This window comes from Pieris brassicae, chromosome 4 (assembly GCF_905147105.1).
Source record: "Pieris brassicae chromosome 4, ilPieBrab1.1, whole genome shotgun sequence".
NCBI lineage: Eukaryota > Metazoa > Arthropoda > Insecta > Lepidoptera > Pieridae > Pieris > Pieris brassicae.
The window spans coordinates 10,560,132-10,575,716 of NC_059668.1; the positions used below are offsets into that span (position 1 = coordinate 10,560,132).

At 34.5% G+C, this 15,585-nt stretch overlaps 1 long non-coding RNA gene across 1 annotated transcript; it reads right to left on the reverse strand.

The window, feature by feature from the left end:
* Nucleotides 1–973: 973 nt before the first annotated feature.
* Nucleotides 974–1,346, reverse strand: LOC123708696. Its single transcript, XR_006753642.1, has 2 exons — nucleotides 1,278–1,346; nucleotides 974–1,144 (listed from the first exon to the last, which is right to left on the reverse strand). It is a non-coding gene; the product is annotated as an uncharacterized LOC123708696 (long non-coding RNA).
* Nucleotides 1,347–15,585: the final 14,239 nt, after the last annotated feature.

Below are 15,585 nucleotides of genomic sequence, written 5' to 3' on the forward strand. Positions count from 1 at the left end.
AAGTCTGTTGACAATGTCACCTTAAACTATCGTGCGTAAACCGACTTTACAGTTAACCATTCTTGTTGTAAGTAAGACGTGTGTACAAGACAACGTATGTCGGATCCGCTAGTTTAATTATAAAATTTCAATGCAAGGACTCTCATTCCAAACAATTGTTACATTAAAAATATTTACGACGTGATTGGACGATGATAAACTTTAAGTGCACTTCAAGAAATGATAATAGATGTAAGAGACCTGTTTTATGTTTATATTATCGTAAATAAAATATTATAGAAACCAATCATTCATAAGCGCCTAGGATGGTTACCTATTCGTCAGACGTTTGATGCTTATTGTTCACGCTCTCCATCTATTATATTTCTATAGGATGAACTCTTTCTCACCTAAAAACGATTTCAAATTTATCCTAAGCCTAAACTGAGATGCTCGCACAGTCCACGGATCTGTGAAAATTATATCCTTGAAATCCCGACCCATAACTCTTCTTCTCTCGGCGAATCGTTTAAGGTCTCAGCAGTCACTTGCCATGGAATTCACTTGTTTATCCGCTTAGGTCCTTCTCTATCTCCCTTTTAATCTCTACTGTACCTAACTTTTGTACAAACTGATCCGATATTATCGTTTGCCCTTTTTATTTTTTAAGTGTTCCTTTCCCTGTTTACGTATGTTTAATTGTTTGGTTCCGTTAATTTTGTCTAAGTAGGTTTATGTCTCATGTATTTTGCACTTCTTGCGATCACCTAATCTATGGCCGCCAATGGCCCTCCTTTTTATTTACAACGAAAGATAAGTAGTATTGGTTCGGTAATAGGTACTTCAGTGGAAAGTTGGTTCCACATAGAGCTGGTACACGGCAGGAACTGCCTAAAGAAACGCTCAGTTGTTGAACGATGGACGTCAAAAATTGATAATGATTGTTTATTTGGGAATTTAGAAGTCTGAAAGTTGGAATGAATAAAAAAATATATATTATAATTATCAATACGTTTATTTTTAAGACAATATCACAAATATTTATGACATTATGTATATTAAATTATAAAAGGCAAGTCGGTGCCGGCAAGGTTTTCAGCCATCCATTGCTCAGCATTTCTTTTTAACTCGTCACTGAAATAATCTTCCCAACCCCCGATCTTACCTGGAAATACGTGATATTTCTTATCAAACACACAAATGCAAGTTAGATAAGTTAGTATGATTAATAAATTATAAGTCTCAAAATACAGAACAATATAGAGACGGTATTAAATGTATAAAAAATTGCTAAAAACCTCTTCTTATAAATAAATTTGCTCCATTGATAACGCCGTATGTTTTCAATAAAGTTTGTTTTCAATAGAGTTGAAGGCAGATCCTATGAGAAAGTAAACTTATTAAATTCACTGTTAATTAACCAAAAAGCACTATTATTACGACAGTCTTTCTTTACCATTGATAAGTATGCCCAATCCTTTACTACTGATTGCAATTCAAATTAATTCTATATTAAACCGCTTAGATTATAATTTCCCAACCTTTTCTGTGCCTTGCTGGCTTAGCCTACCTGAAATCCTTTTGCGCAAACCATATAACATAATTAATATATTAAAAAAAATTCGCTTAAGAAATTTAAATGATATTTTGTTTTTATGAATAAATCTTTCTTTATTAATTTAGTGAGATCCTTGTGCTTGATGCTGGCTGCACATAAATTTTTTATGTAGGGTTCCAATTTGGTTAGCTTCAGTCTCAAGCCTCCACCTTGTGTTAACAATCAAATTGCCCCTCTGTGGGGCGTGGGCCAAATATGTTATCAGTTTGACTTGTATGGAGAATATTTTAGTATAATCTATCTCGGCTTTACGATCGCTAAACTTCGTCGGCTTGAGTATGTTTGTCCAATTTACAAGACTGTTAGTTAGCGCCACTCTTTATTATTATTAAATACTGTGAAAAGCATTTCTGGTAGAATTTTTTACCTACGCAGAATAAAACCCCTTTGTTAGCCCACGATAAATTAATATATAGTGCCGCTTATCTTAGAATTTATTGACAATTATTAACAATTTCATAACTTATCAGGGATATTGTTAGCTACATTCTAGCCACTGGTGAAGCAATTTTCTATAATTTCCCTAGTCATATAACTTTTAACTAACAACCTTAACATCATAGATATAGTCTATATTTACCAACTTCACTTAAATAAAAATAGTGATAATTAATAATTATTTTATCAAATACTCACGTTTGTCATGCCTTCGTAAGTCAGGAAGAATAGATTAGGATGATTTCTTTGTTCCCACGCTTCCTTGATGTGCTCAAATATCGGTGTCAGAAGAACTGAAAATATGTACTTTAATAAAAATAAAGTATATTAAGTAAAAAAGCCTTTAATACTGTTAGTTTCCATCCTGAATATAAAGTAAATGTGCTTAAAGTAAAAAATATTTATTTTCCTTATTATCTATCGGCAAACACTTATTTATTAACAGCTTGACAAACGCCTCCTCTAAATTTTTCAATCATAGCGTACTCTAGCGGTTCGGATCCACATTGGACCCGCTACCTTTGTATCTTCTTATCTGGCTGTCTCTCTTTCGTTTCCCACTCTGTGGGTACCACTCCGTTAGAATTGTGATTAAAATAGGTAGTATTAGTAATAAAATTTCAAAATTAACTACGAATTTCGCCAATGCAGTGAGATCGATCATGGTACAGAATTGACCAGTTGATAATGCATAATTATATTGGTAATACATGTAATTTCTTAATCAACACTTTGTTGCATTATATATTTGATACATAATATACATTCAGATAACATAGATTAAGGAGGCAACGGGAGTTCTTCTTCGGCGATCCCTTCCAACCGTAGTAAGGAAAAAAACAGATAATAGAGAAGGTAAAGTGGGAACAGTGCGTATCTAAATTAAAAAAATTAAATTACAGATGTAGGCTTATACAATAATAACCAAAATAAAATACAAAAACTGCTACGTTTTAAAATACATAAAAATAATATGTATTTACAATTATAAAAAAAATTAACGTGAATTTTGTAATTTATAGTCACAATAATAGATAGAAAGCATGCGGTTTGTAGTGTTTATATGGAAGTCTATTTAAATACGTAAGAGATAACGATAAATTTACGGCGGAGATCCTAATATTAAAACATGTATCAGAGAGCGTATATAGACTATATTTACGTTTCTCATCGTTTAAACCTTCCCTAAACTTCCAAAGAAATTTCAAGGTCATAACTAGTCAAATCGGTCGGTCAAGTCATTCTCGAGTTTTGGCGAGACAAATGAACAGCAATTCATTTTTAAATATGTATATATGTGATGATGTAAATTACAGTATTTGTTAGATTGTTATAGCCATCGAAAGGGATACATACAACTCATATTATACATTAAAAGTCGGTATATTACTCAACGTTAATATACATTAGGTATGACATTTTTAGTTTTAAATGTATGCCTGTATTCGTTAAAGATTACTGGTATTCAAACTCGCGGTAGAGACAGCATGTCTGTGCAATTACAGACACGGGAAGTCATTTTGACAGATCACAAACGAAACGCGCTATTGTTTAGTCTTTCAATAGAAATTGTCATCCTCAAACGCCCGCCATTTTATTCTTTGTCTTAAACACGCAAACTTTTACTTGAAACTGGCATAAAGTTAAAACTATTGCCATAGAATATATAAAAAAAAATACTCAAACCATTACGAGTACAAGTTGGAAGAAGAGAACTTACTTTCGCCATTTCGAAAATCATTCCAATACTGTTCAAAATCAATGTCTTTAAACAATTTAAGTTTTAAAATGTTGTAAAACGAGACAGCTACGTCCCTTGGATCTCTCGCCAAGTACACAACCTGGAAAGTAAATTACCATTAGCACTGTCACATCAAACAATTAAATTGAATTGAACTATACTACCTATAAACAAATATTGAGCAGTTGTGTTCGTCTATACTCTATATACTTAGTACACTAGTATGAGAAGTTTATACTTATTAAAAAAAATATGTTAATTACAACACAAGATGTCATTGTATTCCTTCTTTTGTAAAGTACTACAATGCAATATATGTGTTTAGATTTAAAAAATCCATGATAAGTAATCAATTAGATCTATTGGGGCAATTTAATTTAATTCTAGCGTACAGAAATACCTTTGTTGTATCAAGAAGAGAAGGTGGTAACAGAGAGGGTGGCATGTGGCTTTTTATGAACCTAGGTGAGGTAGCTTTCGGAAGAGATCTTAAAGGTGCAGCTTTTTCTAATAGGTCATCTTCTAGATTATTTTCAGATACCGAAAGAGTAGAATACTGTATCTCTAATCTGTGAAGTTTTAATATTACGTATATTAATTACAACGTCGTTTTAAGGCAGTTTTTTCCGAGCACCACCACAATATGACTATGTGGAAACAGCAACAGAGTCCTTAAAAAACAAGCGTACCAATTCTTAAAAGGCCGGCAACGCACTTACGAGCTCTCTGGCATTGAGAGTGTCCATGGACGGCGTTATCACTTTTATACACGATAATGCAATCTTCAATTCTCAAATATTGGAATTTAATTTAGTAAATAAACAGGAGATTGTAAGAAACCTGAATGGCGCTTAAGTATGTAGATTATATTAAACGACTATAGAAATGGTTTCTTTTGAAAGACTACTAACACATATATGTTAACCCAGTTGTCTAAGCAGTGGTGGCGATCACCTACTTGCCTATTATATTACTTATACTCTGTTTTTTTTATAGCTGTCTCTTAAGGTTTAACAATAGACAGAAGAAGGGTTTATTAAGAATAATAAACGAAGCCGCCATCTGCCGTAGATAATTTATCTGTAAATCTATGCTTTTCTGTTTCGCGATGATGTTATCACGTAAAAAGTTTATAAGTTTATAGTTTGATTATACTACACTTACTCTAATAGAGGACACCTGTCATCGATAACAGCCGAATGTGCCTTATCGTAGTCTAAATTATTATTCAACAGCCATATTGCCTCCTGACACCTTGTTGTTCCTGGTGAATAAGAATAATTGAGACAAAAAAATGTGTGCGTACGCACGTAAGAAGTGAAACTTCTTTATGGCCTTATTTTTCGAAAAATTATCTACTATATGCAAATTTACAGAAATTGGTTAAATAATGTTAGATGAGATAAAATTTAAGAAAAGGCATTTAATATCATAGACATGAATACAAATAATACAATTATTTCATTTTACCTTATTACTACTAAGATTATTACAGAATTTCATTGTAATAGAATTATTATCGTCATTATATATTTTTGTTATTAATCGCTTCGAATCTCTTCGTATCCACCGTGGTAGGGACAAGAAAAATATGGCGCGTAACTGAAAAATGTGACGCGTAACCGGAAAATGTGACGGTATTTTTTTTTACAACGCCGATAAAGAAGTTTCACTTCAAAAAAATAATTATTTATTTGAATATGGTACGAAAATATTATTATAATTCTTTTATTAAACTATGGTGGTACAATCTAAATATCGTATATTCTTCCACAGACAGTGGCGTGCAAATTTGTCTTAAATAGTTACTTATTTGTATTAAATTAAAAGGTAGGATTTGACGTAGATTAGATATTACATCATCAAAGACAAATTTTATTTTAGTGATATAATCAATATTAAAATAATTTTACACTTTCTCCCCATGTCTTCTAGGTACAACAATGGCAACGTGAATTGCTGTTTTCCATTCCCGTTGACATGTGTTTTTTTTGTGATAAAAAATAACTTGAGTAAGCTAAGTATTTTTTGTGTGGAACCTAAATTATATGTATTTTTATGTATTTCATTTCTTTTGTGCCCATACGATTCAATCATAATTAGTACATTCGTACGTACAACGTATCATTTCGTACATCTAATCTAATATGTATATTAGTAATTAAAACTGGGAATTTAGATTAAATCAAGTCTTATTATATATCATATATGATAAGATTATGTACCTATGTGACTCATTGTCAATGTTATAACTGAATTAGTTGAAACATTAAGGTGCTTATATATGAAATTGGCATTTGTCGTACTCGCCACTTTGACCTCAAAAATCTCCTCTTTAGTTAGGAATTCCAAATTCAAGTTTTTACAGCAATTTATTCGTGCATTTGTTTTTTGAAAAGCATGATTCATTTCATTTTCCCGTTTTCTCTTTTTTTCTTTGGGTCACACTATAAAATGGAAAACATGAAATATCGCGTTGTTTACGAGTACAAGTTCCACCATGGCACCAGTGCTGCAGAAACGATTCGAAGGATAAATGATATGCATGGCGGCGGTGTCTCAAAAGAAAACACAGTACACACACACACAGTGGTTCCAACGTTTTCGTTCTAAAAATTTCGAAAAATCTTAAAAGGTGGGTACCTCACGATGCACGATGATGTGTAGCAAATCTACAAACGCGCATCGACTGCTGCGTCACGTTACTCAACCGTTACAATAACGAAGGGATTTTAAATCGAATCATTACCTGTGATAAATAGTGGCAAATGTCTATTGATAGAAATTGCACACCATCATGGAAAAGCTAGCTGCTAAACAACCAAGACAGGTCACTCGCTCTAGGCTACTGCTGCTTCACGACAACGCTAGACCACACACTGCACAACAGACTGCTACCACATTAGAAGAGCTTCAATTGGAATATTTAAGACATCCACCATACTCCCCGAACCTTGCTCCAACAGATTACCATTTCTCTCGAAACTTGGATGACTTCTTGCGAGGTAAAAAATCAATTCTGATGAGGCAGTCGAAACCGCCTTCAAAGATTTCATTAATTCCCGCCCGAATGGTTTTTTTTATAAAGCGATCAATGGACTACGATAAAGACAAATTAAAAACGATATTTTTCCCAAAAATACTACTGCAAAGGTTGCTTGAAAAAGGTTTTTTTTCAGTAATCTGATACATTGTGTTATCCGTTTTAAGTAGGATATGATTATGAATTAAATTGGTTTATGTCTTGGTACGATTCATTATTATCTAACGTTTCATAGTACTTTGACGACCTCACTTATTATAATGCTATTTAATTAATAAAACATCTTTTATAAAAACTCATATGAATTTTTCCGCCAATAAATATGTATTTTTCTAATATACCATAACATAACGTTGAAAATTGTCACTGGTTTTGTTTTTTTTGAGACGACAACGTTTCTCGTTGATTGCCATTGTCGCAAAACTTAGTTTCTCCTTAATGTGATTTTAAAACTGGCATAAAGTCAAAACTATTGCCATAATATAAAAAATGTGATTTTACTTAGCCTATCTGTTTAGTACATACCAACATGGAACATTTTGCCATTCTACCCTGTTCGGTTTTTCGGAATAAATCTTTTTTATGTTTTTCTTCGCATTTTTCTCTATATAAACCTCAGAGTTCAAGTCATAATTTTAAGGGAAAATGAAAATTAAGGGTTATTATTATTGTATAATGTATCATACAAAAATATTTGGAGGAGTATGGGAACGAATATTGTGACATGAGAATTTTATATATTAGATAAAACTTTTATTTAAACGAAAATATATTTTCTGTTACCGTTACCGAAAGTTATTGCCGAACATAATGTTGTAAGTATACGAAGTTGTGAATTTTTATAATGTACTCTTACCTGATCGAGGAAATCCTAATAGAAATATATCATCAGGGCGGAGTTCGAAATTGTAATATTGTGAAGCCAGCTCTTTATATACACCTGGAAATACATAGCGTTTAGGTCCAACTTGCACCAGCTCTCGGGTACAATCTAAAAATTAAAAACATGTAATTATCGATGTATTGTACAATGTGTATAACAATACAACAGTTGTATAATGTGATTAGTACAAGAAGACAGACAAAACACTGCGAAATATGAGCAAGGCGCTGTGTTCAACACGTAATGCTGAAAACCAAAAATATTTGGGAATCATCACTGTCTAGGATGATATTAAAACATGAACCGAACAATATAAAAAGAGCTTCAGCAACACGTCAACCCCCTAGCTTCGGGACTCTTGGAAACGGCAGACTGCGTGTTTCGGCTCAGAAGGGCTAAAACTATGAGGCTAGAAACATCAAGTTAATGTATTTCTTCTCTTGTCTTCATTATTGCAACGAATTCTACTGTATATCTTTATACTCATAAATTATTGACAAGCGGACGTATATTTTACGACTACCGATAAAAATAATTTATATGATTAATATTTGATTTATTAATTATCTAAACAAGCTATGGGTAAATTTAAAACGTTTTCTCTCAATTGAGAAAGTAGCAGATGTTATAAAAAATCAAACCGAACCAATTAATCAAAATTTGTTAAACAAAAACGTACCAGCCTCGTGCTTGTAATGGTCGATGGCGAACGGAAAACTGACCTTTTCCATTGCTGCTTAATTAATAACTAATTGGAGTAAAATAAAGGAGTAAGGAAAGTTTCTTTTTTATTATCTTTAAAGATAATGTTATATTAATAGATTTAATAAATCAGTAAACGTATACATACTTCCCTTTTTATTAATTTATTTAAATAAATTTAGGCATTTAGGGGCTCTATGTCAAAGCTCTAGAGTCTTGAATGGTACCAGCGCGGTAAAGGTTTTCTTGTAGGACAAACGCGTAACGTGAGTAACGCGCTTCTTAGAGATACGACTGGGTATATTGAAATTTGACCAGTTACTATTATTTAGTAGTTTAGCAGCTTCTTCAGTCGCGCTCTACATTTTTGAAGGTTGTGTTTCTGGCGCCGCACAACTTCCTCCACTCTTCCATATCAATAGGTAAGCCTATGCGCCGGGGTGATGGTAAGACCTGTAAGGGCTTTGCCTTGATCAATACAGCGAGCAAGGGATCAGCCTCGAGGTCTGGTGCCCTCCACTCTGCCAGTCACGATAACTTTTTCTAGATTTTCTGCATGTTACATGTCCAAAAATCGCAGAATATGTTGTAACAATCTGTCAAGTGACGAGTTACTACGTCTTGGTATGGACTGTGGACACGACTTTCTTAGCTATCTAAGGAATATTAAGCATCCGCCTCCAATACCATATTTCAGAGCATCTTTTTTCGTCCTTTCAGATGTTCGACATCGACCAGGCCACCATAAAGGAAAATCGAAATGACCACACTCAAAATCGATTTCTTCTTTGGTTTTAAGGAAATGTTCGGGTCCTTCCTTAAACGCAGTACGCAGAACGAGTGCGGTATACCTTTGGTCGAATGCATCAATGCTTGCGATTTGTCTCTCCCACTTTTTTACCTCGATCTGCTGAGAAGTTTATGGTCGTTTCCACAATCAGCTCCAGGCATTTTCAATGCTGTTAATCAATTTGACTGCACGACCAATCACCGGGCATTATTTACGTGTATACCCTCTCGAATGGCCTGAGAAACAAGTATTCATTAAGTATAGTCTTTTGTTAAAATAGCTTTTACACATTAAGAAAAATACTTTTTGAACGATAACACAACTTTCTCTGCAGCTGTGATACTTTTGACATTTAACACCTTTTGTCTTCAGTCACCGTGACCACGCACGCTGAAAAGCACGCGAAACGTTTAAAATTATGTAAATAATTATAAGTTTTTAATAATAATACATAGCTTTAATCCGTTCAAAAAGTGTTTTTCTTAAAGTATTCATTAAGTAAGGGAGTTCGCGGTGCCACGTTGTAGCCACTATTCTACTCTGACGTTCCTGTTTCTCATTCCATATTGTCCCACAACGTCCCTGTAGAGAGCACCTTTTATGTGCCTCTTTTGAATTAAGGTCTCCCATGACGATTGTTATATCCCTTTTGGGCGGTATCATCGAGCAGGAATTCTACATCCTAATGACTTCGTCTGGCGCTTTTGAAGTTGGAGCGTATACAATAACGATGTTTAGGTGGCCAGCAGCATCTTTCCTAAATATGCTACTAATAACAACCTGTGACCTAAACTCAACATGGCGCCGGATGATAGCCGCATTGCATTTGCTTTCTTATGCTTGTCATTAGTTTTACTTTCGTTTCTATCTTTTCATCCTTAGCTCCACTAATTTCTAGAGAATATAGTGTAGTGGTCTCCCATTACCTACTCTACCGCAGTTTATGTTTTTGTGCTCGGTAAGCTTCGGCGTCAGCGCTCGATATTTGGGCTAAGTTATTTCACCTGCCCTGCCTTCCGTCTGCTTAACTCACTGCTATCGCAGGTATTACGTCTTAACAGGGCTTAACGACATGTACATAGATTTCTGGAAATGATATCAACAGGATATTAGCAAGCAATCAGCAAGATATTCATATAATATTTATATCGGTATGATTCAACCTTATTTAAAATATCTTATCTATAGTGAAATAATTATCAATGAATTCTGGTAGCCATCTGGACATGATAATTTTCAAAACATTACATGCCTAATTCCCTACGAGTTAAGATTTAGGTCTTATTAAATTACCTTGGTGGTAGATCAGAAAACCTTTCTTTTTAATTTTTTAAAGAATTAGATTAAATTAACTACCGGCCACCACTGAAGAAGACCAGTACGTGACAGAAGTAACTGGACATTGTTATAGGACGCCTATGGAAGGAGACACGCTGGTCTACACGACATTTTATAACAACAAAGAAAAGAAAAGCGCAGTAATATAAACGAGCCCGTAATTAAATGTACCTACACTATTTAATGTTACCTAAATGTATTTGCCGCCCATCACCCATTTCTTTGTCCTATCAGGCCAGTATTCCAGATAGATCAGTTAATACAAATCTTTTATCATTGGCCGACATGGTGTCACAAGAAATTGATAAGAGGTGTCAAGTATGTGTAGTACCTATATTTGGATTTTAGTAAAGAATTTTTTTTAAAGTTATCTATCGAATCGTAATGAAATCGTTTAATACGGACAATACCTAGTCTAGCCATAAATATTGAAACAAAGTAAAAAATTTCTATTGCAAAGAACATTTATTATTTTTACAGTGTATTCGTTTAATACATAAATATAAAACAATTTAAAATGTAAAAAACTTATTCGGAGTGGTCTCTAAAAAGCCGTACACTCTTAAACTGACCATAAATCATAATCGAGCGGATTAAGATCGGGACTAGACGTCGGCCAGTATCATGCTCTGATGAAGTCCGAAACGTTCGTTTCCAACCAAGACTGCTATGGACTTTATGACCCGGCGCCAAGTCTTGCTGGAAGGGCCGTTCTTGGTTATTGAACATTGTGTTGTTAAGGTGCTTCACTACCTTCTCAAGAATGGTATCTTGATACACTTGTGCCGATCTTTTGATATCTTTTTCATAAAAGTATGGCTCAGCCACTTCTTCATAGCTAATACCCCACCAAACAATCACTGAAGTCGGTTAGTGCCCACGTTGCACCCTGTCGACTAATTGGAAAACCTCCTTAGAGATAATACGGTCATATTGTTTACTAAAATGTTGCTCAATTGTAAAATGTTTCTCATCTGTAAACAAAACTTTTCTGTAACCTCCCTTTGCGTACCGTTTCAGTCATTGTTTCGGTTTTACCACTCTATTCTTTTTTAAAATATCAGTTAAGAAATCACCAGTACGTCTCTTCTGTCTAGCCAACAAGCTGTTCTAGGTGTTATCTTCATCTCCCGAGATAAAATCTTTTGCTTTCGGACAGGATTTCTTCGAATTCTTTCTTACTGCTTTGACTACCTTTTTCGTACGTGTCAAACTGCCAGATCTTTTTCTGTCACAGAAGGTCTGAGGTTGTACCTATTAATAGCCCGGTACGCAAACACTCTAAAAATTGCATTAGGCTCCATACCTACTTTGTGTCTACTACATAGCGATTCAGTTCTCTTTATCACCACACTCCATTTTAATATCGTACAATGTATTTGCGCCAAAATGAGAAACCCCAATGAACAATGCTATAAAAATGACAGATTCTCAGTTCAAATGTAATAGTTTGTTAATTTTAATTTGTAACAGTATTTATATGTTGCGGGCGTTGCTGTTTTTGATTAATCAAAATCAAAATTCAACATTTCGAGCTATATTTAATTTTCCTAAATATTAAGATAATTTTTCAGACAAACAATGAGTTTCTATGTATGTATGTAGCGTTTGTCCGGCGAAATCCAGTTCTTTGGGACACTGCTATCGGGGTGATCTATTCCTTATTGGTTGTCATTCATGATCAATTCTTGAAACCATCTGCGTCATATGGTCTTCTCATGAAAAATACTATAGGGTAATGATGGAAATAGTACTACACGATTAATATCTTTATTACAAAATATATTTTTGTACTATTTGAATTCCAAAACTTATCATGTCACACTTCCATAACAAACCGCGTAAGGTTGGCGGCTGTGGGGTCTAGGGAAGCCGATCATTGGCTTATTGCTTATCATTTACCAAACACTCTTTTGGACTCTGAATCAATGTTCCAGCCATTTTGGTGCCAACCGGCATCTCAAGAGAGGATGGCAAGCGGCAGGATGGGATGTCGTTTATCCCTTGGAAGATGGGACAGGCATTGGTATGGGAGGCTAACTTGTGTGGACACGTTAGTCCTGTCTCGCCTCCCTCGGACGAGCAAAAAAGCTGGGGCGGCCCCGCAGAGCGGATGCAAATTTATAAACGGCTCAATTTTTTTTTGAGCCGAATTTGGGCTCTGCTAGAAGCTAAATACTGCCTTATGTTGGAGCGCATACAGAATAAATTTGCACGACACCTCTATAACAGACTGGACGGCGTTTATAAAAATTACCCTACTATCCATTAATGTACCCAACATTATTTGTCTTAGGGATGGTGGGGTACAATAAATTGGAAACCAGACGCGACTTACAGTTGGCCCACTACATAATGAAAGTCTTGAGTGGTGTAGTGTGCAACCCAAGTGTGCTCCAAGAACTGGGTTTCTTGGTACCTATGGGATATGTGTATATATTGGATATGGGATATGTGACAGCGAAGGCATAGGCTATTTGCGATACCAATGGCAATAACCAGTCTGTTGCACAGATCCCCGTTATCCAGGACATAGCGACTACTGAATGCTGTCTCCGACAATAACGACATATTTATAAGTTCGCAGAGTGAATTCACAATATTGTGTAATTTATGTTTTTAATATTATATACGTATTTTATTATTTTTTAATTATTTAATGTTTCTCGACTCAACTTCGATTTTGTTCTCTTTGGAGTAGAGACTTGAGCCGTGTGGTTCAAATCCAGAGGCGCTAATTAAAGATTTAAGTTGGCGCCTGGTAGATGATAGTACCGGTGACCCCCGAGTAGGTGCTTTGCTCACTCAACGAATAAGTATGACATGATAGACAGAAAGATTCTGGTACTAGGCCAAAACTGCCATTCGTAGTCATTGTCAGCTTTATACGTCACAACTGCTATTTAAATTAAATTTCTTTAACGGATATAAACGCGATATTTTGATTTGAGTAGGAATTCTTATTTTTTTTTGTTAAGTCTTAAATATCCATTAAGGATAATTAATTTTTGTATCATAAATTGTTGAATAAGCCGAATAAAGTTATGACCGTTTCTCACGAACGACAATTTTTCTCTAGTAATGCCAGCACCACTAAACGTGGTATCCCGATTGACAGGTTTATGTGTCTTAAACTTTTCAAATTTAAGATGCTCGCATAGGCATCGTATCTGTTCCTCGGTGTATTCCTTTCCAAAGAACGTAGACATCCATTGAACGATTGAACGGTCCTGGAATGTAAAACTTTATAGAATATTAACGGCTTAACAGTGGTAAGTGTAACACAAAGTGTTAATCAAAAATTGCATACTTAATCCTCTTCAGTCTGGGTTTCGACCCGGAGATAACCCCCTTTCTTGGCGAATCCTTTGAGGTCTCAGCAGTTAGGCTATGGAATTCACTTCCCGTCCTTATTCGCTCCTCTATCTTCCTTCAAATTTCTTCTGGACAAATATTACTGGTCCACATCGTATCACTAACCTTTTTACTGACTGACGTGATCGTCTTAATAACTATGTGTAATATGTATTTTTGCACTTCTTGCCTACCTTATCTAATTTAATACATTTTTTCTCTTCTCACAGTGGTTGCCTGGAATAGATCGCTCGAATTAAATATACCAGGAAATGTCACTTATAAATAATATTGTATCTGATACTGGTTTCTTTGCATACTGACGGAATTAATCATTTATAGTTTGTTACAAAATCTTTGGAAACGTTTTTTTGTATTAGAAATATTTTAGTTCTATGCGGCTGTCTATAAGCATCGAACCACTAAAACGAATCCAGTATTTCAAAGACATTATTATTGGAATCGGTAGTGCCGAATCTAGTCAACAATTGTTAATCGGTTTTGTAGATGAACAATACTAATACAGATGCAAAAAGAATTAAAACTTACTTTTATCTTATTCTTGAATATCCTCGATGACAAAGGGCAAGTATTAGTCGCCTCCTGTACTGTGTACTAAAGTAATGCAAACTCGCTTAAAAATAAGGGTTGTTAAAAATATTTATTTCGCAAAATTTTATGTTAACTAAAGTCATTGTAAAATGTTGATAAGTCGAATTAATTGTTTCAGATTAGTTTAAGTATATAGCAGAACTATAATTTTTAATATTAACGTTCGACAGTTACTAATATGAATAAAATAAATTTAGATTTTATTTCTAACTAGTCCGCATAATATCTTTTTTCCGTTAGTATTTTATTATGAAGCAGTGATCTATTTTATAATAATTATAATAATATGTTGGACATGGGCGTGTTGAAGGCTTGTGTGCACCCCAGTTGCCCAGAGTCACGGTAAACTATTTTATTTTATTAAATTGCTTACCAATTTGCCTGGAAGAGATACTTTTGTCAGTTATAGGTTATAGGTACATTGCTTTTTTAGGGTCAGTCTTTAATGACGTGATACTTGACAGTAAGATTAGAAATCCTAAAAAAACAAAAGCCTACTGTTAAAGCTATGTGAACCAAAGACAATACTATGTGTCTTTGGTTAACATAGCTTTTACACATTGAAAGAAAACAATTTTTAACCGGATTAAACCTATTTGTATTATTATAAACTTATAATTATTGGTCATGGTGAGCACGCACGCTGTAATGCATGCGAAACGTCGCAAAAATTTAAATTTATGTAAATAATTATAAGTTTATAATGATACAAATAGCTTTAATCCGGTTAAAAAATTGTTTTCTTTCCTACTGTTAATCTTCATGATAATTTTATCATTAAAAAAATTGACTTTTAGAAAATACGTTTAGTCCACCGTACCGCGAATTTAGGGGCTCGTGGCGAGTGAATCCCTTGTATCTTCGCGGGCTGCATCCTAAATCACGGGCTATAATAACCCACTATTAAGGGGCCGACACATCACCCGAAGGGAGTTCAGTCTCGAATCGGAATCGGCATAGGGTGACTATGCGAGGGAGGGTGCAGCAGTTGCCACAGGAACAAATGGTAATACAAGTCATTAAACTACTAAGTGACACCACTAATCAACATGATCGGTAAAATCGTATATAAGTAAAACAGAAATAC